General features: G+C 40.8%; 1 protein-coding gene across 1 annotated transcript in view; it reads left to right on the top strand.

Moving 5' to 3' along the window:
* Window positions 1–25,634, top strand: part of PTPRT (protein tyrosine phosphatase receptor type T) — a 530,461-nt gene that overhangs the window by 249,183 nt on the left and 255,644 nt on the right. The window lies entirely within an intron of this gene.

Here is a 25,634-nt window from a genome sequence, read left to right on the forward strand (position 1 = left end):
TAATGAAATATATATGGAACATAAATTTACAAGAACAGTTGCATCAGAAAGTATTAGAGAATTTATAGTGTGTAGGTAACAACAAAATGAATCTCATTTTGAAATGAATTATTGGAAAAATTATTGGTCTTCATCTTCATCTTTGGGTCACCAAAAGGCAAGTCTTTGCAGCTGCATTCCTTTGTTAGCCACATGCTAATATCATATCTAGTACTTTCTGCATCCTTTTATTACAATACATGTAGCCTTGATCCGCTGCTTGTGCCTCATCAAACCTGTTCCACATGAAAAAGTTCTTAAAGTTGTAATTCTCTGAGAAAAGATGCCTGACCTTGCTGTCGCTGTGAGAGATAGTGAAGAAGCTGCAAAGTGCTGGATAAAAGTATCCCAAGCTGAGGAAAATAATGTTGCCTTTGTTCACCAAGTTTTCACCAGTTTCTAATGCTTTTGACAGCAAATGCAGCTTGCTGTTTCCATATTAAAATTGCCATAAAATCATGGTTCATGATGAAAGTGCTCTTTTCTCCTAGCTTCATGATGCTGGCCAGATGCCCAAGATGTACAAGGCAGGTTGAATGGAGACACAATCATAGGTGTGAATAGATGATGGAGCAGGCTGAAAACTAGGTAGAATGATGTGTCTATCTGAAGTGGTGGATGTTGGTGGTCAGGAAGCAGCAACTCTCACCCCATTTGTTGTGATCACTGTTCCATACACCTAGTGAGAGCTAGGTTGGGAGAGCACCCAGCAGTGATGCTTGCTTACACTAATCTCAGTTGTTTGATATGATGCATATTGGCTTTGGTGTTGGTAGGTTGCAACATGTGTTTGAAGTGATACTGGGCAAATAGGTGAGCCAATGGCAAAGGTGTTGGAAGACAGAGCTGTGTGTGCCACATGAACTACCTTGTTTGCAGAGCAAGCCTGTTTCCTGCAGCTGCAGTGAAAGATGCTGTCCCATCACTACTGTTGAAGTAAGATTCAAAAGCTAGACTGGCTGACTGCTTTACCTAGAATGGAAGTGAGGTGTGCATTCTGTCAACTCTGTATTAGAATTTGTTTCAATTCACACATCCCTTGAAAATGTCAATTCATATAAAAAATATTCTCAAAATCCTCAACTTCCCTTCAGACCTGCAAAAATACACAACTTTCTCAGGTATGCAAATTTCTTAAAATGCACCCATTTTTAAATTCACCCATTCTCCAAAGGTACAGTTTGATTTAAAAAGTCACATTTTAAATCACCCATAATTCTCTCTATGGGTAGAATTTGCACAATTTGGGAGACGACTAGAGCGTAGGTGGAGGAAATCACGAGATGAATCTGACCGAACACACTTAAGAGCCCACTATCGGGCCTATGCTGTGGCGGTGAGGGCGGCAAAAAAGAGATTCTTTTCCGCTTCCATTGCCTCCTCACAATGCCGTCCGGCGGAGCTCTTTCGAGTGGTGCAAGGCCTGGTCCGTCCAGGTCCAAAGGAAGACCTGATTCCACCCTCAAAGACCCGCTGTGACGACTTTGCCAGGCATTTCAGGGAGAAAATCGCTCAGATTCGTCACGAGCTGGACACCACTATTGATTCAGAGGTTTCAAAGGAGACACCAATGCTGCCGTCTGGTCCAGATTTATTGGATGAATTTCAGTTATTGCGGCCCGATGATGTGGACAAGGTGCTTGGGCGAGTACGTCCAACCACTTGCCTTTTGGACCCTTGCCCGTCTTGGTTAATAAATGATTCCAAGCACGGGATTGGAACCTGGATCTTGGAAGTGGTTAACGCTTCTCTGAGGGAGGGTCGGGTGCCGGCCCCTTTGAAGGAGGCGGTAGTCCGACCGGTCCGGAAGAAGGCGTCACTGGATCCAGAGATGGCCACTAATTATAGACCAGTGGCCAACATCCCGTTTCTGGGCAAGGTGTTAGAACGAGTGGTGGCGGGACAACTCCAAGCACTCTTGGATGAAACTGATTATCTGGACCCATTGCAGTCCGGCTTCAGACCCGGGTACGGTACTGAATCTGCCTTGGTCGCCCTGTATGATGACCTGTGCAGGGAGAAGGACAGGGGGAGTGCGTCCCTGTTGGTTCTGCTGGACCTCTCAGCAGCTTTCGATACCATCGACCATGGTATCCTTCTGGATAGGCTTGCGGGATTGGGGGTTGGAGGCACTGCTTTGCAGTGGTTCCGCTCCTATCTCAATGGCCGGTTCCAGAAGGTGGTGCTGGGGGACTATGGCTCTGCGCCATGGCAGCTATGCCATGGAGTACCGCAGGGGTCCATTTTGTCCCCTTTGCTGTTCAACATATACATGAAACCGCTGGGAGAGGTCATCAGGAGGTGTGGGCTGCGGAACCATCAGTACGCTGATGATACCCAGCTCTACCTCTCGTTTTCCACCAATCCAGGTGAGGCAGTGGCTGTGCTGAACCGGTGCCTGGCCGAGGTAATGGGCTGGATGAGGGCCAATAAACTGAAGCTCAATCCAGACAAGACGGAGGTCCTGTTGGTTGGTGGATCGGGCTTCGGAGAGGGTGAATTGAACCTTGTCCTGAATGGGGTTGCACTCCCTCTTAGGGACAAGGTCCGCAGCTTGGGAGTGCTCCTCGACCCAGAGCTTTCACTGGAAGCTCAGGTAACAGCAGTGGCGAGGAGTGCTTTCCTCCAGCTTCGGCTAATTCATCAGCTGCGCCCCTATCTGGAGAATGACTGCCTTGCGACAGTGACACATGCGTTGGTGACTTCCCGTTTGGACTTCTGCAACGCGCTCTACGTGGGGCTACCCTTGAAGACGGTCCGGATACTTCAATTGGTCCAAAATAGAGCTGCCAGGCTGCTGACGGGGACTGGACGTTATGTTCACATGACTCCAGTTCTCCGTCAGCTTCACTGGCTTCCCATTGAAGTCCGGGCCCAATTCAAGGTGTTGGTTATGACCTATAAAGCCCTAAACGGCTTGGGTCCTGGTTACCTGAAGGAGCGCTTACATCCTTATATGCCCAGCCGCCCCCTGAGATCGGCGGGAGAGGCCCTTCTCCGGGAGCCCTCCATGGAAGAAGTTAGGAGGGTGGTTACTCGGAGGAGGGCTTTCTCAGCGGTGGCGCCTAAGTTATGGAATGCGCTCCCCAGAGAGGTCCGCCTGGCGCCGTCGTTATTTGTTTTTCGGCGCCAGGCAAAGACCTTTTTATTTAAGCAGTATTTTAAATGTTAATATTATTGAATTTTATTTGGCCAGGGCGGCTTGTTTTATAGTGTATATTTGTATTTTATTGTATATATTTTAAAATGTTATTTTAAATTTTTTGTTGTAAGCCGCCCCGAGGCTTCGGCGAATGGGGCGGCATAAAAATGTTTTAATAAATAAATAAATAAATAAATTTTGGGATTTTGTGTAAATTTGGGAATTGCTTGTAGAATTTTCACATTGCACAGTTATGCATTTGGCACAATTTTCCAATTTGCACAAAACAACCATTGTAAATGAAAGCACCAACTGAGGAGAGATGAAAAGAAAGTTAGTTGTTTGGAAAATCTTGGTGAATTCATATTTCACTTATTTGCCAACCCTGACATGTGCATATGGAGATGAACCACTTACATAGGCCACCTACTTGTGTTCAGTAGGGATGGGTGAGGACTGATTTTGGTTTTGGGAAGAATTTGCCAACATTTACATTTCACTTCATAGAATATATAGGTTTGCATATCGGTTCAGCAATGTTAGTGCTTAATTAGGGCTACCACTAATTTTTCCCGAAATGTTTTGTCAGTTTTTACAGCTATAGGGCAGATGGGTACAGTACAATCTTTCTGCACTAGAAATAGCTGTATCTACTGAAATGGATAAGTACATGAGAGTGACCATTTGGTTTTGATAAGAATTTGTCAAAATTGATATACCCATACTTATGATAGAAAGCACTTGAGATTTTAAAAATTCTAATGTAGGAGAAAAGTAGTCAATTTTTCCTGTCCCTAGTGTTAAGTTATAATGTGCAGGCTTCCAGTGGATTTGGCCCCACGTGATTGTTTGTATATGTCAGCAACTGCAGTGCAAGTGTTCCTTTTACAGACATGCTCTCTGCACAGATGCTCTGGGGAGGCCAAGAAGTGATATCACCTTCTTTGTCAACCAGCTTTGTACCACTATAGTGCAAGTATTTCCATATCAGCACCACAGGGACAAGCTCTGGGCCCATAAGGCAGTTCCAGGCCATGGGCTATGTTGGGATAAGCCCAGACCTGCTATCCTGGGATGCCCACAGTGAATGAGATAAGAATGAATGGTGAGTAATGAATGCTGGGATTTTTGTGGAGAAATGGTCACGCATAAGGCATTTCCCCTGAAAAGATTAGGCAAAATGACCCAGCAAAGAGAACAACCCTTGCCTTGACAGCAAGCAACAGAAGGGTATATTTGAGAGAAGCCTAGCTAAAAATGGCTGGACATATTTAGGAGACAAAAGAAATCACCACAGGGCAAACTGGAAACCCTTTTGACTGGCCATGAGTGTGTTGGATGATAGATATTTTAATACAAATTGACTCACTGGTGTTATTCTAAAGAAAGGCAAAGGGAATTCTAGCTACCTGTTTACCTATCTGTTGTCTGCCTGTCTGTCCATGAATCCATCCATGGAGACATAGGCTTTTGCATAATCACTTATACCTTTCTGCCCCAAAATGTAAAACACATTGGGATGGGGAGGTATATGTGAATGAGTCTGCATTGCAAAAGTATTAGAACAAAGTGTTTGATTAAAAATGCAAGGAAAAACACAACCCTTCTTATAAGAAGTAGACATTTCCATTTATTTTAATCATGTCCTACCCTGAAGCTGCTCTGTTCATTTAACACCTTTAATGAAATTCAGAAAGTGTGCTAAACAGAAAATGTAGTTTGTTTCTTTGCTGATGGAGGATGGGCCCTTATTCTGAATCTTATGCCATGCCATTGTAACCATGGATTGGGTTTTTTTTCTGTCTGAAACACCCACTTCAGCCCACAGACACAGTGCGTGTTTTATTCCTTAAATCATATAATGCATCCCTTTCAGGAAAAGTACGGTCTTTTCTAAAATTCCTGAGTATTCTGGGTTATGAAGAATAGTTGTACCTGCTCAACCAGAATAATTGGAAATATATTTTCAAAATAACTGCCACAGTGTATCTTCCCCTCTGCCTAACCCCCTGAGCCCTGCTTCATGTTGCAGCACTTCCTCTTGTATAGTTCTTAGCATTATTTGTATATTTTGTGTTCTCTTTTAAAAAGAGCAAGTTGATGAATTACCTGATTACCAACTGGTGGCATGGCAGGTGTATCATTACAATCTAGTGCCTTCCTCCAAGCAGTGTGGCCCATGCTGCACTTAGTCTTAATTAGCAGTGCTTTAATAACTCATGAAGCTGTGTGAGAGCTGTTTAAAACAGTCTTATTCCTAAATGGTTGCTTGGGACCTACCAATCTATTACAGTGTTTTAGTAGATTATATGGATGCCGTTTGGATTAGTATTACTGGCAATTTACTTACAGTTCTGTCTTTTGTTTCAACCTGGGGATATTGGCACATATTAACATATACTTTGTAAAGATAACAGAACACTCCTCCCCATGAATGCAAGTGGAATTCTGATTCTCTGCTCCCATCCCACATTCCTTACTTTTCCTCTCCTGCCTGGGTTTAAATGTGGACTGCCTGCCTGAGCATGGCTTCATTTAACTCTGTAATTTTGCTGCACAGTATAAGTCTATATAAGCCTGCACAGGATTACTCTTCCAGCAATTTTGCCTTGGCTTCAGCTAGTAATCTCTTAGTTTACGGTGATTATCTAGAGTAATTAATACAGATATAAAGAAAGACAAGGATAGGGATAGGGATAACAGAGAGATATAGATATAGAGATGATAGATATAGAGATGATAGAGATAGATTTGTGGGGGGGGGGTGGAGGTGGTGATGATAGTGATAGAAAAGATCAATAAATTGCACTTACCTTCCCAGTTGCTTATGGGCTGATGCTTTGTCACTGAAATGAAGCTGAGATGCTTCATCACTGTGGCTCCTCAGAATCAGAGAGCTGGCTCCTCTGCAATCTGGCCTTCTTAGCTATGGCCTAATGGCAGGTAGACAACTGGAGATAACTTTTAGCACCTTTTGGTATTGGGCTGTTTTGGTATTGGACTTGCCTCACAGGGAAAGCTGTGTGCTGAGGTATGGATGGCCTTTGGGTTTAAACTGGCTCACCTGCCTGGAGTTGTGTGACTCAACTTCTGGAGGAGTTCAGTCAGGAAGGCAGCCCTCCGCATCAACTGTGTGTGATCTAAAGGAGGAGTGGAAGCCACTTCCCAATGCCCCCTGAAAGCCAGCTTTGGCTCGGTCTGACTGCTTGCAGTCTGTGTGTCTGCAGGATCAAGAAGCAGCTAGTCTCTCCAACAGCGTGCACTACATTTTTGTCTCACTTGTTTTCTTTCCATTCTTTCCACAAATATAACTTCAGTGACACCAACCAAGTGATTTTTTAAAAAAAGAGTCTGTTGTAAATAATGCAAATCCATGTACCGTCAAAGAAATAGGATTACAAGCATAATTGTTTAAATATGACATTATCTGTGACCCACAAAACAAAGAACATTATTTTCCATTGTATAAGGAAAATATTGTTTTAGTTCATTCTTTCTCTTAAGAACCTTGACTTCATTTAATAGTGCCTTTTGTTCAAATAGGTCCAAACCCTTTAATACTTTTTGCGAAGAAGTAGAAGTAGTGTAGAAATGGCTTACATTGAATTAAATAATCACTGGAACTTCTTTTATGGTAAATATTTTCAGCATGCTTTCTTTCAAAGACCTTTGGATGCAATAATTGTTGCAAATATATCTCAGTTTATGACCTGAAGGTCTTTGGTTAGCTCAGTAAGTCCAAGATAACTTTTTGTTTTGCTACCATATTCCTTTCTGGTTGAGGTACAAAGCTTGAGATCATGGAGAGTTACAGGGACATAATCAATCTGAATCATGCAATCAAACTGAACTGCAGCAAACTTACTTTCTTAGGCACTACATCATTCCCTAAGAAATTTTCTGTAAACACAGAAAGTAAAGTGCTATACAAATCCAGATCTATACAAATATACAAATATTGACTTAAGACAATATTTTGGATACTTAGAGGACTAAATTGATTTTCTTCTTTTAGTTTTTTCCTCCCTCTTTTGGTTGCATACTACCATATTCCTAAAACGAATCCAAAGTGACTTGAATAATTGCCTTATCCCTCTTATCTTATCCTCACAACAACCCTGTGATGTCAGCTAGACTGAAAGTCAGTGACTAGCTCAATTTCATTTAATGGGCATCATGGTTGACTGGGGCTAGAACCTGGATCTCACAATTTTGCCACACTGGCTCTTATTTTTCAGTCATTTGCTTTAGTAGATCTGAATACTGTAGTTCATTGTCAGCAGTTAAGAATTCTCAAGGTCCTTCTCATTCAACAATTCCTCCAGGCAGGTTGAGTGCAACCATGATAATATGAAGTCAATAGATATTTAGGAGCATAACATCTAAGGGCTGGGTAACAAAAATCCAGATCTCATTGTTCCATGTAAACAGAGATGAAGGAAATAGGTAAAAGGAGCACTTTAGGAAGGGCTCTAAAGTTTTGAGGAGGTGCCCTGTAGCAAAGGAAGTAAATTAGCTGCTAAACCAGAATAAGACCTAGCAGAATTTTGGTGACCAAAAGAGAATGGCCATGTCTCTTAATCAAAGTGTTGACCTATATTGGTAAGAGTACAGTTTTTAGAGTCTAATATTTCTTCTGCCATTTCCTCCTCTTTTGAGCTTTCTGAACAGCATAATTCTGACCTTAAAAGGATCAGAATAATGCGATATCCTGAGTGTTCCATTCAGAAACCATAACCATGAATCTGGATGAATTTGACAGTTTTGCTTCCCTACTTCCTTTGAACTTGAAGTTCCTTCCTCCTGAATATGAGTAAAGTTTGGTAAATTTCTGCCAGAGATCAACTGAAACATTTGCACTCATCTGCATCAGCCAACTGCAATAGGTGCAGCTAATCCTCTCATGAAAAGAAACAAGTTGTACCTCACTTGAGCTAAAGGTGAGCCTTATCCAATATATACAGAGGGGAGCAGGGGGACATAACTGAAATTCATACCTACATGGTTGAATACACAGAGATCCAAACCCAAGCACAAGAGGATAAAGCTCAGAGATGTCACACAGAGAACAGAGACCTGTTCTCCCCTGCAGAGGAAGGCAGGACGCACTCCAACAGAGCAAAGCTCAGGGAACCAAGTTTCCATTTAGATTCCAGGAAGCACTTCCTGACAGTTAGGACCCCGAGGGTGTGGAATGAGCTTCCACGGGAGGTGGTTGAGGCCCCATCAGGGAGGGGGTTCAGAGATAGGTTGGACACGCACATGGTGGGCCTGTCATGAGCAGAGCCGGCTGGAGCTGGGGGTCAGACTAGATGGCCCGGGAGACCCCTTCTGACTTGCTCTGTTTCTGTTTCTCTGTGTCTAAATGGGTGAATCTGCCAGTATCGGTTTCTACATTCAGTTTTTATTTAAATAAACACCCATGTTCTTTTTGTAACAAACATTCAGAAAAATGCATTTTTTCCAAAAACAAAATCTGAAACAAATGTATTACCAATCCCAAAATAATGGTACAAGCAAAATTCTGATTGGCATAGTGGTTTTGTAAATGCTTGTGGTATTAGGCATACTTTAGTTTAATTTCTTCACTTGTTTCCACTTATACCTTTCCTGAAAACCATCTAGATAAAAGATGGTGACTACAAATTCAGTCCTCCATTCTGTCTTACCTGTCACTTAATTGCCTCTGAGCCCTTTTCTTCTGTTCCTGCTTTCAATAATTTATATCTAGTTGAATAATATATAAAATAAAGATACTAAACCTGTGATAATACCTGGGACATTCTTTTTGGTGGGATGGACACTCAGCAGATTTCTGTATAGCTTACTTGGAACCAGATGTAGCCAATGCATTATGTTATTAAATGTATCCAAAGTGTATTGATCAGATGTATCCATGTCTTATGTTGTTGTTACCTTAAGTTACATGATGTTACATTATGGAAACTTGCCTTAATAACTCAGTAACAGAAATTGAGGGCTGGATTATGAACAGCTTAGAAGCTAGTATATTAATTTAATGTGCACAATAAAAGATGGAGAAAAGAAAGGGTGATTCCACTTGCTACGCAGAGGGCAAATTGATATTCCCCCCCCCCCCAAAAAAAAAAAAAAGCTGAAAGACTCAGTTTCTACTTTGGCTCAGTCTTCTCCCCAAAGCAAGTCTATGATGCCTGCAAAAATGAAGTATAAACTTGCAGGGACAGGATATATGCTTGAGATTAATAAACAAATGACCAAGGGACACCTATTTGTGTAAATGACTCAACAGCCTGATAAATTGCATCCTAGAGTAATAAAGGAACTGGCAGAAGTACTCTCAGAACCCTGTCTGTTACCTTTGAGAAAGCATGATGCAGTGCTAAATGACCAGAAGGTTAGTTAATGTTGTCCCTATCTTCAAAAAATGCAAAAAGGAGGGAACTACAGGCAGGTTTCTCTGACATCAGTTCAAGGAATTTTTTCTGGGACATATAATATAAATATCAATCTGTACACATCTTGAAGTCATCATGGATTTATCAAGAACAAATGTTGCTAGATCATTTCGATCTCATGTTTTTATTTCAGGACCTCTTCTCTGTACTGTGGGGTTTCTGTAGACACAATATGTTGACCAGTAAAGCTTTAGACAATGATACTCTGATCAGCAAACTAGCTAAAAGTGAGCCAGCTGGAACAATTATCAGGTGGCTCCACAGCAATGGTAGATTTGGGCTTAAGGAGTGCTTCTCAGTGGCACCTTCTCAAAATTGGGAAAGGTAATGAGTGGCATACTGCAGGGCTCAGCCTTGGGACCAGTGTTCTTCCACATCTCTATTAATGATTTATACAGTGAGTTACAGGAAATGCTGATAAAATCTGAGGATGAAACAAAATTGGGCAGAATAGCTAATACCCTGGAAGACAGAAATAAAATTCAAAGTGATCTTGGTTGGCTGGAGCATGAGCTGAAAGCAACAGAATGAAGGGCAAATGCCAAGCTATACATGTAGGAAAACCAAATACATAGTTATAAGATAGGGATACTTGTTTCAAAAATACTGCAGGTGAAAAGGATCTTGGAATTGTTGTAGATCACAAGCTGAATATGAGCCAACAAGGTGATGTTACTGCAATCAATCAATCAATCAACCAATCAAAAGGGGGGAAAAGCAAGTGCTGTTTTGGGTTGCATTAGTAGAAGTATAGCTTCCAAAACTATACTTGAGGTACTGATTTCCCTATATTTGACACTAATTAGCCCCCATCTTGAGTATTGTATTGAGTATTCTGGACACCACACTTCAAGTAGGATGTACACAAAGTGGAAAGGAGTTCAAAGGGAGAAACGAGGAGGATCCAGGGACTGGAAACAAAGCTGAATGAAGAGAGATAGTAAGAACTGGACGTGTTTAGTCTATAAGGGAAGACCAAGGAGAGATGTGACAACACTTTTCTAATACTTAAAAACTGTCACACAGAAGAGGACCAGGATTTCTTCCTTGTCATGTCAGAGTTCAGGACCTAAAATGTTGGGCTCAAGATCCTGGAACTATATTCCAGATGACCTTCCTGACTGTTAGAGCAGTATGGCAATGGAGACCAATTGCCTGGTGACATTGTAGGATCTCCCTCATTGGAAGCATTTAAGAGACAGTTGAACAGCTATCCACCAGGGAAGCTTTAACTTGGAGTCTTACACTGAGTAAACCCGTTCCAATTCTACGATTTCACCCACCCTCTGAAAGCTGTCCAATCTCTCTCCTCATTTTCACAAGGAAAACTGGTCATGCAAAAGGGGAGGGTGTTATACCTGGCTTAGCACCTCTTTATTGCCCTCATTGGTCCCTTCTAAGTTGGCACTTATGAAAACACTGTTTCAGAGAACATTTTTTTTAGTCAAGGCCTTTTAGGATTTGTTCTTTTCTGATGTCAGTTCTTTGTTTTAGACACCTAGTTTTTAAATAGAGTATTATACTATTTATTGTTCTGTTCTGTTCTTTTCTTGTAAACTGCTTTGTGAGTGCTTTGCAAAGAGAATGTTGTTCTCTTTGCAACTTTTCTACCATGATGTGATCTTGGTACTCACAAGCTTCTCCTGGCAATAGATTCTGAGTTTTGCTAGGGATGACCAGGTTTTGCTATTGGAATTTATTCCTGCATAATATTCTCCAGCCCATTCAGTTGCTGATGTTCATTAGCAACCCTGCCCCATCCAGGACAGAACTGACATATAGTTACAGAAGGTAGTTCCGCTTGTCATTTAGGATATGATGTTTGTCATCTGTGTGTTTTTTGTTGGATAAAATATAATTGCTCTTGTGGTTGACATTGATGAATGGTGTTGACTGGAATGCATTCCTCTGATTGCTTCAATGAACGATGAACACGCCATGCTGATTTCTGAGTGACATTAAAAAAATATCTCTTACTTGGAGCAGCATGATGATTAACCTCTAAACAATGGTGTTGCTTCTGGGATACAAATACACCAGCAAAATCTCATCTGTGTAACCATATCAGTACTACTACAACCCATGTTTCTTGCTTGTGCAAGTCTGCAATCCTGTTCACCAGGAGTATTGATTTCTTTTTTTCAACCCAAGAGACAACTTCTGTTTTGGAAAAGCTCTTGGGGGCCTCATTTGATTGACAGGAAATACTAGCATATTTTATCTTAAAGCTCTCATTGCCAGTAATTAAGCATTAGGGAATGATTTTAGTATTTCGAATGGGAGAAAGGATTCAGAAAAGATGGGAAGCCACCAAATGACTGGTTGTTGAGGGAAAGAGGATAGGCCAGGGGAAGAGGGAATGCCTATTTTGGAGAACCCTGAAGAGCTAGATTTAACCCTTGGTCATGATGTTCCGTGCACCTTTAATTGAGAATAAATTTAACTGAACTCAGTAAGTGTAGGACATATGCCTGAAGAAACATAGGATCTTAGTGTATACTCTCCATATTCTCTGTGGATAACTAAATAGCAATTTGCAATCTGCTAGAATTGCACTATCATGTTCCACTAAATAATCAAGATTATTTTAAGAAACTGGTATCTGAATATTTTCCAGATCACCCATTCCAACACAGTCCTAGGAAAATGACTTGGCATCTTACAAGTATATTGACTATTCCCCAAGATGGAGCATCAGTTTCTTGCATTGGTTACATTTCCTGGGCACATTTTCACCCTTGAGTTGGGAGTGGGGGGAGTTTTGATCAATGTTTTTAATTTTGAGAATTTATCTGTTGCTATATTGGTCCAAAAATACATCACATTCATCTGTACATTCTGGAAAAGCCAGTCCATTGTGGAATCTGCAGGGTAGATTCAAACAGGTCCCAACTCATTTGAGTCCATTGCAGATTTCTCCAATATCTTAAAGTAGGACCAATGATTTGTTCATAAACAATATACCCTTTCATAGTTCTGGAACCCTTGATGCTGTTTTGTGAGGATTGCAGGACAGATAAAAGGAGGTAGTTCTGTATGCAGGTGTAGCTAAGCTATGAAAATCTCTTCTGTAAGCCATTTGTGTGGCTTTAAAATAGGGTTAGCAAATTAATGGAGTAGAAGACTGTCAATGGTTACCGGACAGCTGTATGCTTCCTGCAGTGTAACAGACACACCATGCCTATATACATCAGTGTCTGGGGAAAAGGGTCTGGAAGATGCTGTAGCGCTCATGTCTTGCTTCTGGTTTTCCTGTAGGCAGCTGTGTGTGCACTGTGTGAAAACAATGCTGAACTAAATGGACTTTGGTCTGAATCCAATGCGGAGTGTACAATTTTGTAGTAGCTAATCACTTGGCATAACATCTGGCCTGGTTCTGGCAAATAAGCAATAGTTATATGTTCCATATTTAGCAGCAAGTGCCAAAGAAAGTCCACCACTGAACAACTTCCTCTGCATAACAAAGTTCTTGGACAGAGTCAGAAGGAACCACTCTGACTCTGTTGCTTCTGTTGTACCCACACAATGCACCTCTTGTGAAATAGGACTTTAGTGCTTCTAAAATTGACTCTAAGAACGAACTCAAGTCTCTGAGTTAATAAAGATCTGTGGCATTCCCTTATCAGCTGTAGTGATCTGTCCTTCTTGAAATGAATATTTCTGCTTGTTTGGGGTTACTTTTTAGTGCAAGCATAGTCGCATTGTGTGAATGATGGGCTCTGTGATTACATGGGCACAAGGATGCTATACCTTGTTCCCTTTGTTCACCTAACTTTATTCTAACTTTTTGTCCCAGTTGTTTTGCACTGCTGCATGTGTTCAGTTGACTTTGCATCACAGAGCTGATCGTTTACCCAGGAAAGAGTAGACGATTGCAAACTTGTTTTAGTCCCACACTAATAGTCACTGAACCAGTTGGTGTGAGCTTAAGTGGACTCTGGGGGATGGTGGAAGACAGGAAAGCCTGGAGGAATGTTGTCCATGGGGTCGTGATGGGTCGGACATGACTTCGCGACTAACAACAATATATTCTGTATAACAAACGCTTCATTTCATTATTGTATTTGCAGTAGAGTGCGCAGGCAAGGCTGTATTACTGGAAAGCAAAATAAAAGTCATAAAAGTAGTTGTACATGGTTCTCAATTTGTATTCAAATACAAAAAGGGAAAGTACTGAAATACAAAATAAGCAGTGCACTAACAAATATGCATGCAAACAAACTGAAATGTATTCATGTTTTGCAAGGAAGATTTCATAGTTTATGGTACCTACTATTCCAGGGCAATTACATAGCAGCTAACCACTTCACCATCAAGTATTTGTTCTGTGATCTTATGCATGTAATTGAAAAGCCACATGCATGCCAGCTGTTTTCTCTTCAGTTTATATGAAGATGTAAATAACCCACTACTAAAAGTCATAAGGGCACCAACCAAGAAGTTTACTGATTCAAGAACAGTTTATCTCCAAGGTAACCTCTTCAGGCAAAGAATAGCATTTAAACTCACTAAAAGAGGAATTTGTGGTACCTTGTAGAAAATTCAAGAAAATGATAAAAAGTTGTCATCCCTAGCTACTGCAATATTTATTTTATTTATTTAGTTTTTACAGTGCACAATAGCTGAAGCTCTTTGGGAAGTATACAACAAAACATAAAAGGAAATAACGCAACATAAAATACAGATAATAAAACCCATAAAATTTCACTACAAAATTTAAAAGCTGTGTTAAAATCCAGATTTAAAGAACTGTAATAGCTAGCACAAATTAAAGCAAGAAGACCTTTTCAGCCATTGATATGACACCCCCATCTATTTGTTTTGCTGTTTAATGGCTTTTCATAGACGACAGTCTTCACCAGGTGCTGAAAAGCCTCAGGTGGAGATTAATGAGTAGCTTGTTCCATAAGTGGGGACTGCCACTGAGAAGGCTCTTCACCTTATTGTAACCAATTGAGCCTCTCTTGTAGGTGCCAGTTAGGGACAGGGCTTGGATCTCTTTCATAGTGTCTAAGTAGATGCTGGTGGGAAGCTAATATAAATTCATAATGTCGGATAAGATTATTGGAAGTAATTTACCAGACACTTTTCGTCAGCTCTCTGATTCTGTTCAACCATGACCTTTTGTACTTCATCCAGTGATCGATGTTATTGAGTTTACTCAATCCTTATTGGTCTGTGATTGGTTGTGTAATTTTTGGATTATTATTACTTCCTTTACATTTCTTTTCTTCTAGAATGATTTTTGTACTTTCATAAAGCCTACTGCTCCTTCATGGATCATTGCCTTGTTGTGGCGAAGGGACTTACGTAGCTCAATGAAGCTATGAGCTATGCCGTGAAGGGCACACAAGACGGACAGGTCATAGCAGAGAGCTCTGACAAAATGTGATCCACTGGAGAAGGAAATGGCAACCCACTCCAGTATCTTTGCCATGAAAAACCCATGGACAGTACCAAAAGGCAAAAAGATACGACGTCGGAAGATGAGCCCCTCAGGTTGGAAGGTGTCCAATATGCTACTGGGGAAGAGCGGCAGGCAAGTACTAGTAGCGCCAGAAAGAATGAAGCAACTGGGTCAAAGCCGAAAGGACACTCAGTTGCAGATGTATCTGGTGGTCAAAGGAAAGTTCGATGCTGCAAAGATCTATACTCCATAGGACCCTGGAATGTAAGATCCATGAATCAAGGCAAGCTGGATGTGGTCAAACAAGAGATGATAAGACTGAACATCGACATCTTAGGAATCAGCAAACTAAAATGGACAGGAATGGGTGAATTTAATTCAGATAACCATCAGGTATACTACTGCGGGCAAGAATCCCTCAGAAGAAATGGAGTAGCCCTCATAGTCAATAAAAGAGTAGGAAAAGCAGTACTGGGATACAATCTCCAAAATGACAGAATGATCTCAGTTCGAATCCAAGGCAAACCATTCAACTTCACAGTAGTCCAAGTCTTTGCCCCAACCACTGGTGCTAAAGAGGCTGAGGTTGACCGGTTCTATGAAGGCCTACAACACCTTCTAGAATTAACACCAAAAAATGATGTCCTTATCATCATGGGGATTGGAATGCTAAAGTAGGAAGCCAAAAGATAACCGGAATAACAGGCAAGTTTGGCCTTGGAGTACAAAATGAAGCAGGGCACAGGCTGGTTGAATTTTGTCAAGAGAATATGATGGTCATAGCAAACACTCTTTTCCAACAACCCAAGAGACGACTCTACACATGGACATCACCAGACGGTCAACACAGAAATCAGATTGACTATGTGCTCTGCAGCCAAAGATGGAGAAGCTCTATACAGTCAGTAAAAACTAGACCAGGAGCTGACTGTGGCTCAGATCATGAGCTTCTGGTTGCAAAATTTAGGCTTAAATTGAAGAAAGTAGGGAAAAGCACTAGGCCACTCAGGTATGACCTAAACAATATCCCTGATGAATATACAGTAGAGGTGACAAATAGATTTAAGGAATTAGACCTGATAGACAGAGTGCCTGAAGAACTATGGACGGAGGTTCGCAACATTGTACAAGAGGCAGCAACTAAAACCATCCCAAAGAGAAAGAAATGCAAGAAAGCAAAATGGCTGTCTGAGGAAGCTTTACAAATAGCTGAGGAAAGAAGGGAGGTGAAAGGCAAGGGAGAAAGAGAAAGATACACCCAATTGAATGCAGGATTCCAGAGAATAGCTGGAAGAGATAAGAATGCCTTTTTAAGTGAACAGTGCAAAGAAATAGAAGAAAACAATAGAATAGGGAGGACCAGAGATCTCTTCAAGAATATTGGAGATATGAAGGGAATATTTCATGCAAAAATGGGCATGATAAAGGATCAAAATGGCAGGGACCTAACAGAGGCAGAAGAGATTAAGAAGAGGTGGCAAGATTACACAGAAGAACTATACAAGAAAGAGCTTAACGTCCCTGATAACCACGATGGGGTGGTCGCTGACCTCGAGCCAGACATCCTGGAATGTGAAGTCAAATGGGCTTAGGAAGTCTGAGCAACAACAAAGCTAGTGGAGGTGACAGCATTCCAGCTTAGCTATTCACAATCTTAGAAACATAGAAACAGAGCAAGTCAGAAGGGGTCTCCCGGGCCATCTAGTCTGACCTCCGGCACCGGCACTTTTAAAAATCTTCAAAGACAATGCAGTAAATATGCTACACTCAATATGCCAGCGAACTTGGAAAACTCAACAGTGGCCACAGGATTGCAAAAGGTCAGTTTGCATTCCCATCCCAAAGAAGGGCAATGCCAAAGAATGTTCAAACTACCGCACCATTGCACTCATTTCACATGCTAGCAAAGTTATGCTCAAAATCCTACAAGCTAGGCTCCCGCAGTATGTGGACCAAGAACTACCAGAAGTACAGGCAGGATTTTGAAGAGGGAGAGGAACTAGAGATCAAATTGCCAACTTAAGCTGGATCATGGAGAAAGCTAGGGAGTTCCAGAAAAACATCTGCTTCATTGACTATGCTAAAGCCTTTGATTGTGTGGATCACAACAATTGTGGCAAATTCTTAAAGAGATGAGAGTACCAGACCATCTTATTTGTCTCTTGAGAAACCTATATGCGGGTCAAGAAGGATCAAAATGGCAGGGACCTTATAGAGGCAGAAGAGATTAAGAAGAGGTGGCAAGATTACACAGAGGAACTATACAAGAAAGAACTTAATGTCCCTGATAACCATGATGGGGTGGTCACTGACCTCGAGCCAGACATCCTGAAATGTGAAGTCTGAGCAACAACAAAGCTACATACATCTTGTGCATCTTGTACATACCTCTTGCATGCCAGTAGCTACCTGAGAAAGGGCACTTCCATCTTGCTTAGCAGCATCATGTGTTCCCAGCTGTTGAACACAGAGTTTGAAGTTATTTTGATCATCTTCTTGGGTATTTGCTCCTCTGTTTGCTTCTGTGCTGACTGTAGTTATTTTGGCTATGCTTAAGTGTGCCCTGTAGAAGTATCTCAATTGAAATGAGTTGGGCTCCATAAACATTCTTTTGTGCACCTTTGGACCTGCTCTACCTTTTCCATCTTGCCTTTTGTGCCTTTTCATCTCCCCCCCCCCCCCATATGACTCTGAATGGCACAAAACACGGCTTCGATCTTCTAATTAGAAGGTGGATGCCCTTTGGATATAAGCTCACTTCTGATGCAGAAAGATACTTTTCAGATGTTGAGTTCCCAGTTCACTCCTCTGGGTAAAGAATAGTGCTCTTCTACTTATCCAGGAGATTTTCACATGACTTAATTGTTCACTCCACCCCACCCTCTGTCAGGATTTTTTGACAGCCATGAGCATGTGGGGTTCACTGCTCAAAGAGAATATTCTCCTTCTTATGCTTATTATATTCTAGGTGCAATATGCTAAGTGTGGTGCTGTCATTCATATTCCTATCACACCAGGCTTAAGAACTGGTTGCACTGGCATTTCCTTTCCTTTCTGCTTTTATGAAAATCATAAAGGATCAGTGTATATCAATGTGAGCACAGCTAATGTAAGAACCTGTCTTAAAAGCTAATGTGTGCAACCCTGTAACCAGCTATATCCAACTACACTCATATTTATAACAGTCTTGTAATTTAAAGCCTTATGCAAGGCTTCAAAGGAACTTTCTCACTGGATCAAACTTAAAGTGCTGACTACCTGCTTGGCAAGCTCCCATAATTGACATGCTTCTGAGTTTTGTACTTTGCCTTCCCACTGGGTTTGAGTACAGTGATAAATGCAGAGTTGGGTCTTAAACAGAATGGTTGCCTACATTGTCATTATTTCTAATGTGAATAGCAGTCTGCAAGCAGCACTTCTTGGTTCTCCATACACAATTAGCAAACTTGGATTTACTGACAGCACTAGTTTTTCTTCATCGTGGCTGAAATATCAGCTTGGAAATGCCAAAATGTATTCTCATGTACAGAGTGGTATTTCAGCTGATGGGTTCTGTGTAAGGCTGATGTATAGTTATTTTTCTTCCTTAATATTAATTTCCTTTAGAAAGAAGCAGCACTGGAGACATCCAAGGCCACTGGCTGCCACATGCAGCATTCACATTTCAAAATCATTTCTTAAGAAGCCTGGTTTGTCACCTCTCAGATAGCAGAATTAGCTTCAGCAAGATATTACCCCTGTAGTTAATGATTTCTAGTGCCTTCTTTTTCTAATCTCCCACCACCTCCTCCCAACCTCTCTTTCTTTCCATTCTAGTGCTACCGTCAATATGAGACATATGCCTCTGTTCATCCTCTAATTCCAACAGATCAAAACCATGTCTCTTTGGGAGCAAAAAGGAAAGCTCATTCATCTTTATTATTAGACTGCCAGATTTGCATATTTTTGGTACTGTCATCAGTGCTGACAATGTAACCACTGTTCTTGCAGGAAGCCTGCCCTATTTTGTAGTCTTCTCATGGATTCTGACAACAAACTGTTGCAGTGTGTCAATACATGTCTTTGTTACTTCATTTGGTTGGGTAGGAATTGATTAATCTATAACAGTATTTGAAATGTGTAATGCAAACCACAGCAGAGATTCTTATTTATTCATTTATTTTTGAAGGAAGAGCTGTATTTTCTGTATCTCATTTAACACAATAATTTCCCATCTAAGAGACCAATGCCTACCACAGCTTCCTGGTAGTCATTCAGTTTCTGCCTTTCCTCAAAGTACACAGAGCTATTATTTTTTCCCTGCCACATTTTATCTTCTCAATGCAACATCCCTGTCAGGTCCATTTGACCGCAAGAGAGACTTAAGAGTATTTCCAGATTAGACCTTCAGAGTTCAGTTGCCATTCCTCAAATATTAAGTTTTATGGGAATTCCTGACTACTTCATTTTCTGTTGGTACAGAAAATCAGTTAAGGTTGGAAAGAAAAAAGAGCTGTAGGGAGGTCTCATTTGAAAATATTCTGAACCAATATCAGTCAATCGATTTCATGGCTGAGGCGGATTTGAGGCTGGTTCTCAAAAGTCTACCACACCATGACACAACTCAGTTGGCCTAAGTGACTTTGCAACTTATTCTGAGCTTATCCAAAATGCATACCTTACATTGAACAGACTTCATGGAAATGGGGATCAGAGAAAGTATCACTTAAGGATATATAACTACATATTACAATATTCAGAGAGTTAAGAAAAGCCAGAAGATGCTAAATAACTATATGGTTGTTATATAAGTAAGTAAAGTAAAACAATTAACTCATTTTATACTTTCTAAAAATATATGAACATATGCAAGTATAAAAAGTTTGCCAGCCATGCAATACCTTGATATGGATAAGTGAAGGACTGTCCTATAGATCAGCTTTGCCTGTAATGGAACAAGGAATGTCCTGCATCATGTCAGCCAGTGGTTTACACTGCCCGGCTAAAATGGAACTCTGTTGTTGGCACAATCCTCCTGATGGCAATAGCTGTGAAATGGTCATGAGAAGTCCATTGTTTCCAACTGTATAGTAAACAGGGAGCCAGACTGTTGTATGACCCAGGAGAGAATGTTTATTAGGTATAGCACTACTTTGCATTTTACTATTGCATAGTGAGAATAGGGTTCCAAGGGGAATGCCAGTCATATTGGTCTGAAAGTCTTCCAGAGCATACAAGAACCCTGTGGAACTCTTAGCTTCTATTGAGTTGCCACAATATGATATATCTTCATACATGCACTGCAGTATTCTGAAACTGCAAGTTCTGAGACTGGATCCTCCTTTTCGAACTTGTAGAATACAAGTCTGGTTCTCAGTGAAAAGAGAAAAAGTGTAGATATTGAATTATATGTTTGTATTTATTTAAGGAGAACATCTTCTGGATGGATGGTCAGATAATGGAAACTGGTTTACATCTCATATCCTGTTTTTCACCCACCTTTGTTGAAGAAATGCATTGCGTTTGCTGATTCTAGAAATGTGGTTGTCAGTTTTAAATCGAGGCATTTGCAAATGCATTTCTAATGAAATACAAATGTAGCTTAAATGTGTCTTATTTTTTGCACTCTGTAAAATGTATCTTTTCTTGGACTCAGAAGAAGCATAGGTGATCCTTTCTTAGGATTTACCTTTTTAAAGTATGGAAGAATGGAATTTAATGGAATTCCTGTTGGGTTAATTTTTAGCTTTTAAACTAAATTTGTTATTCTTTCTTGAAGTAACTTAAGTAAGCTTCTGCCATGAAAAAGACTGTTATTGCTAGAATAATACATGCTAGGTCAAACAAAAAGTAGCACAAAGAAAATAATTTAGTTGTATAGATTTTTCCTCCCATAGTTCTTTTTGAGACCTGAACTTTCCATGGCGAAACAGTATTTTAATGTGGGTTATCTAAAATACCTATCAGTTCTATTATATACAGTTATAATGAACAGCTGCCTTATCAAGAAAAATAGAGATTAAGGCACAGTCCTATGCAAATTTAGATATGAAAAAAGGTCTTTGGGTGTAGAGGAAAATGCACTCACCAATGAAGGTCCTCAGCAACTGTCCCACTAACTGGAACAATTTGGAGGTGCATTGGGACTGTCCAAGGATTTCAGTATCCTAGGCTTCCCCTTTCTCCCAGGGTCTGATGTAGTAAATCTTCTCTGATTGCAGGCAAGGGAATGGAAAAAGTTGCCTTCTTTCAGTCTTCTGTCCTGGCTAGCATGAGCCAGCAAGCTTCAAGAAGCAGTGATTCCCCTATTAGCATCCACCACCGCATGCACACACACACGCACACACAAACACACACACGTGTGTGTGTGTGTGTGTAGGAGAAGCATTACTTACCGTAGCAAGTGGACCAGTCCTTTTGGAGCTGCTTACTCCAGCCTTCTGACAGAGTGGTCAGCTGTGCCTTTTATGCTTATTACTTATTGCTTTTCCAGGATGGCTACTGTCTTGTAGGCATCCTAAAGAGAAGGTATCTCAAGTACCCTTTATAAAAGGTGCCCCCCCCATGTAAGATAAGAGGCCTTCACCTATGGAATTATTTTTCTTATCCACTTTAGAAAATATGCTTACTCAGTCTTACTCAGACACTTACCTCCAAGATCATTGTCACTTCACATCCTTATCAGACATGGAATCATTTCTTTATTTAAGTTGCCAAGCAAGCACAATTGTCTAGTAAACCTTATTTTATGTTTAAGAGAGATGGCATCCCATTTGTCAAAGGTTCAGCTAGTTGGTAAAACAATGAGTCAGGTTCATGGTTCTTAGCAGGTTACTCATTAGGACTCATAATGACTTGCGAGAAATCAGATAATTCCTCCAATATGCACACTAAACATAGAACATTGCATCCTTACCTGCTGATGGTCAGTAAATCTCACAAAATTTCACAAATGTAGCAGCTACCCTCTCCTATCACTTCCCCTTTATTTTTAAAAATAATGTTTCCCTCTCATTGTAGCATAGGCATGGATTCAGAAAACATGTGGTATCTGTCTTTATATTGCATAATCTCCCCATGTAGCGGCTGTCTACATGGAGAGCAAATATTACTGTATCATACCATAACCCTAGTACTGCATGGAATTACAGGAATCCCAAGGATACACCTGTGTCAACTTCGGTATATAGTATATGGAAAATCAGTACAAATGACTGGCTCCCAGTGTAGATAACTATCATTTAATGATTGCATAAGTGCCCCTGACAGCTGCTCTTTGTTCTTCTACTTCAGCACAACCAGTAGTTTAAATGTGTTCTGGAACAGTTGAACCTAGAAACAGGGCTGCATGAAAAATTCATTACAGATTTATATAACCAGACTTTATCCTATGCACACTGCCCAAATTGATGCAAGGAAAAATGTGTTCAGAAATGTGTGCATTAGAAGGGGAAAAATGTGGGAAAACATGTGTATGTTTTAAAGTGTGCATGAACAGGCTTTATGGTACTGCCCATTTGGACTGCCCACATTTCTATTAACTTGGAGAATTACAGGTATCTTATACAAAGTTGAAAGTTCGCACAGTTGAAGATCACTTCCATACCCCTCCTCTTCAAAGCACCTAGATGGCTGATTTCAGCTAAGTGCAGGGCTTCCGAAGGGGAGGGAAGAGCCTGAGATACTTCCAGAATATGTCCCATCTCTGGATGAAGGCGTGAAAGGGACCTAAATTCTACCCACCAATGCAAGAAGAGTGCATATTTTGGCATATGTTCCCAAGCATATACTCTGCATACACATTCAAATACTTCATCATTTTCACATTAAAAAAATTAAAATGAATAGAGACATGAATTGGATTGGACTTCAAAGTGCAACACAAAGAATCTGAATGAGCTCAAGATTTGCTGCTTTCTACATTTCCTCCTAGAAAGCAGTTGACGGAATTTATCCATACACCGCATGCATCATCTAAGGTCCTACTGTGTCCCATTGCTTTGCTTTGATTTGCCAGTATTCAGGACAGAGCCTGTTCAGGAGTAGTGACACAGATGAACCCCATTTTCCAGGAGTCCTGACTGCTCCTGCAGTTATTGGCATTTACATCTGCAGCTTAACCCATTTTTCTTCCATTAGAACTTTAGTCCAATTTTATTTTTTAACCTCTAGCTATTGATTTGGTGCATTGTGGCTTTGCTGTATAGATTCATTCTGGTTTGTTTTGTTTTTAATCAACTTTGATTGTGAGCTTCCTTCAGGGCCTCTTATGAGACAAAAACATGTATACACAGTATGGGGTTATAAGGACTTTTTAGCCAGATACATACCTTAGGAACTGGGAAAGCAGTTTAGAGCAGTGAAACTATGTGTCTCATCAAATTACCTTGTTGAATTCTTAAGGATGGATAAATATTTATTTCTTGAACCATGGGATCTCACAAACATGCTTACTTTGTAAAGATAAATCAGAAACAAAAGATATTTTTACTGTTGCTTTTGCTGATTATGAAAGGGGTGGTAAAATTATTAACATTTCTTCAAATGAATATGTTAAACTAAGTCTGGCCTTTTCAAGTTGGAGCTTAAATTAATGGTTTCACAATTAAAAAATAGTTCACTTGATTCAAAAGACTGCCTTGGTCAAGTGGTGTTTGCAGTTTGTTATTTAAGACTAAGGATGGGCTTGATAATGCCTAAAAAATCCCAAAGTCCTTTCAGTTTGCAATCTTCGTTTCTTTCATAAGGATTTTCCAGTATTCCTGTCTCCACCCCCTCTGTTTCCAATCTTGCAATGTTGAGCAGTAATGTCCGAAGGAGTGTTCTATGTATGTTCAAGAGAACACAATTTATACCGCCTCTAGAGTCAATGCATCAGGATTGCCAACAGAGAGCCTTGACTTGCCCATAGATGGACTTTGGGGGTGGGGATGGTGCTCATGTCCATATGGCCCCTAAATAGGTGGTGTCTGGTGCATAATGCCTGAGTAGGGTTCAAATGTGCCCGTTGTTCTATTTTTGCTAGTATTTGAAAGCTAGAACTCAAATGCTTGTCTGATATTATCCGAATCAAGCAAGAAGACTTTATGTTTTCCCTTTTAGTGTTAGGTAATAAGCTTCAGCAATCTATTAAGACAAAAATGATCACAGGATTCTACTGTTTGAATTTGCTAATCCTTGTACCTTCTCTCTGCTTTGAGTCCAAGGGGGAAAGTGTTAATAGCAGTAGGCAGAGAGTAGATCATCAAAAGAGATAATCCATGTTCTCACCATGACACATTGGATGCATTCATTTCACCAGTGCTAAACAAATTGACTGCTTGCTACCTCTTCCCTTCGCAGAATGCTTGGAGAAAGCAGTATCTCTGCAAGCAAGGGCTGCCTCCACAGCATATGAACAATGCTACAGCTGTGTGGGAGTTGTTGAAGCTTTGCAGCCGTAAGCTCCTCCACATCTGTTCATAAAAGCCGAGTCTTAAGCATATGCTGCTTTCTTTCCTGTCTTCTTTCCTCTGCTCTTCCACAATGAGGGGCACTGATAGGATAAAGTATTGGTTCGGAGAGTGTTAGTGTAAAAATCCTGCTGCAAAAAGAATTTGCTGGCAATACTGTTTTCTTTACTCACACTGGCTTTTGCAGTTTCCCAGGACTGCTTCACTTTCATAATTTGGAGCTTGGAGCTTCACTTAAAGCAGTGAGGAGGAAAACTAATCTTTTGTGTTCGCTTTTCTTTGGTGGCCCTGTCTCATAAACTGATCCTAATGGGGTGGAAATGGGCTCAGCTGCCTAATTCTATTAAAAACTCTGGCTGTTATTTGCACATGGATGGTCATATGCTTGCTTCCAGCCTTGTTGCTGTAATGCCATAGCAAAAAGGCATTACAGTCCCTTACTGTCATTCACTGCACTGACACACACACAAACCCTTTCTTCCTTTTGTTTTGAGGTAATCCAGTGCTCAGATTTCTACTTGAAAAGATACTTAAAGGCAGTAAGTATTTAAGTAAAGTTGCAATCCCATGCATACTTAGAAAAAAGGACCTACAGCCTCCAGAATGCCTTAGCAGCATTGTTGGCTGGGGAATGCTGAGAGCTGTAGGCATTTTATGTCTAAACATGCATAAGATTGCTCCTTAAGATACTTAAGAGCTCAGTCCAATTGGCTGCATCATAAATGCTCAAAAGTAAATGCGTTCAGAGATGTACAAGCATCCTCAGCAGAACAGAGTGAACAATGGGGGTGATCTCCATCACTCTGTGATCTCCTGCTCATTGAGTCAGTGGGAGAACCAGTTTCAGCCATCCAGCTGCAGTGCTTCAGAGTGAGGAGAATGAGACTGGCCCTGGCCCCATCCTCTCTCCACACTCCAAAATGCCCCCTTTACCTTTCCCTGAGGTTGTTCTGACTCCAAAGAACAAGTCACTGTGGTCCTTTCTTCACCAGCTGGGAAATGGGTGAAGAGATCTGGATGCAGATGTTCATTTCTTCTACCTCCAACCTGGGATCTTGGAATCCAAAGAATCCTATAAATAGTATCCTTCCAGGGACATTCTTGAGCACAGGGCTTCCTGTGTTGTGGCATGCATTTGTTTGTTTGTTTGTTTAAGAAGACAGTTCTTTACATTCCCA

Source organism: Varanus komodoensis, unplaced genomic scaffold (assembly GCF_004798865.1).
Source record: "Varanus komodoensis strain SLA01 unplaced genomic scaffold, ASM479886v1 scaffold37, whole genome shotgun sequence".
In the NCBI taxonomy this organism is placed as follows: Eukaryota; Metazoa; Chordata; class Lepidosauria; order Squamata; family Varanidae; genus Varanus; species Varanus komodoensis.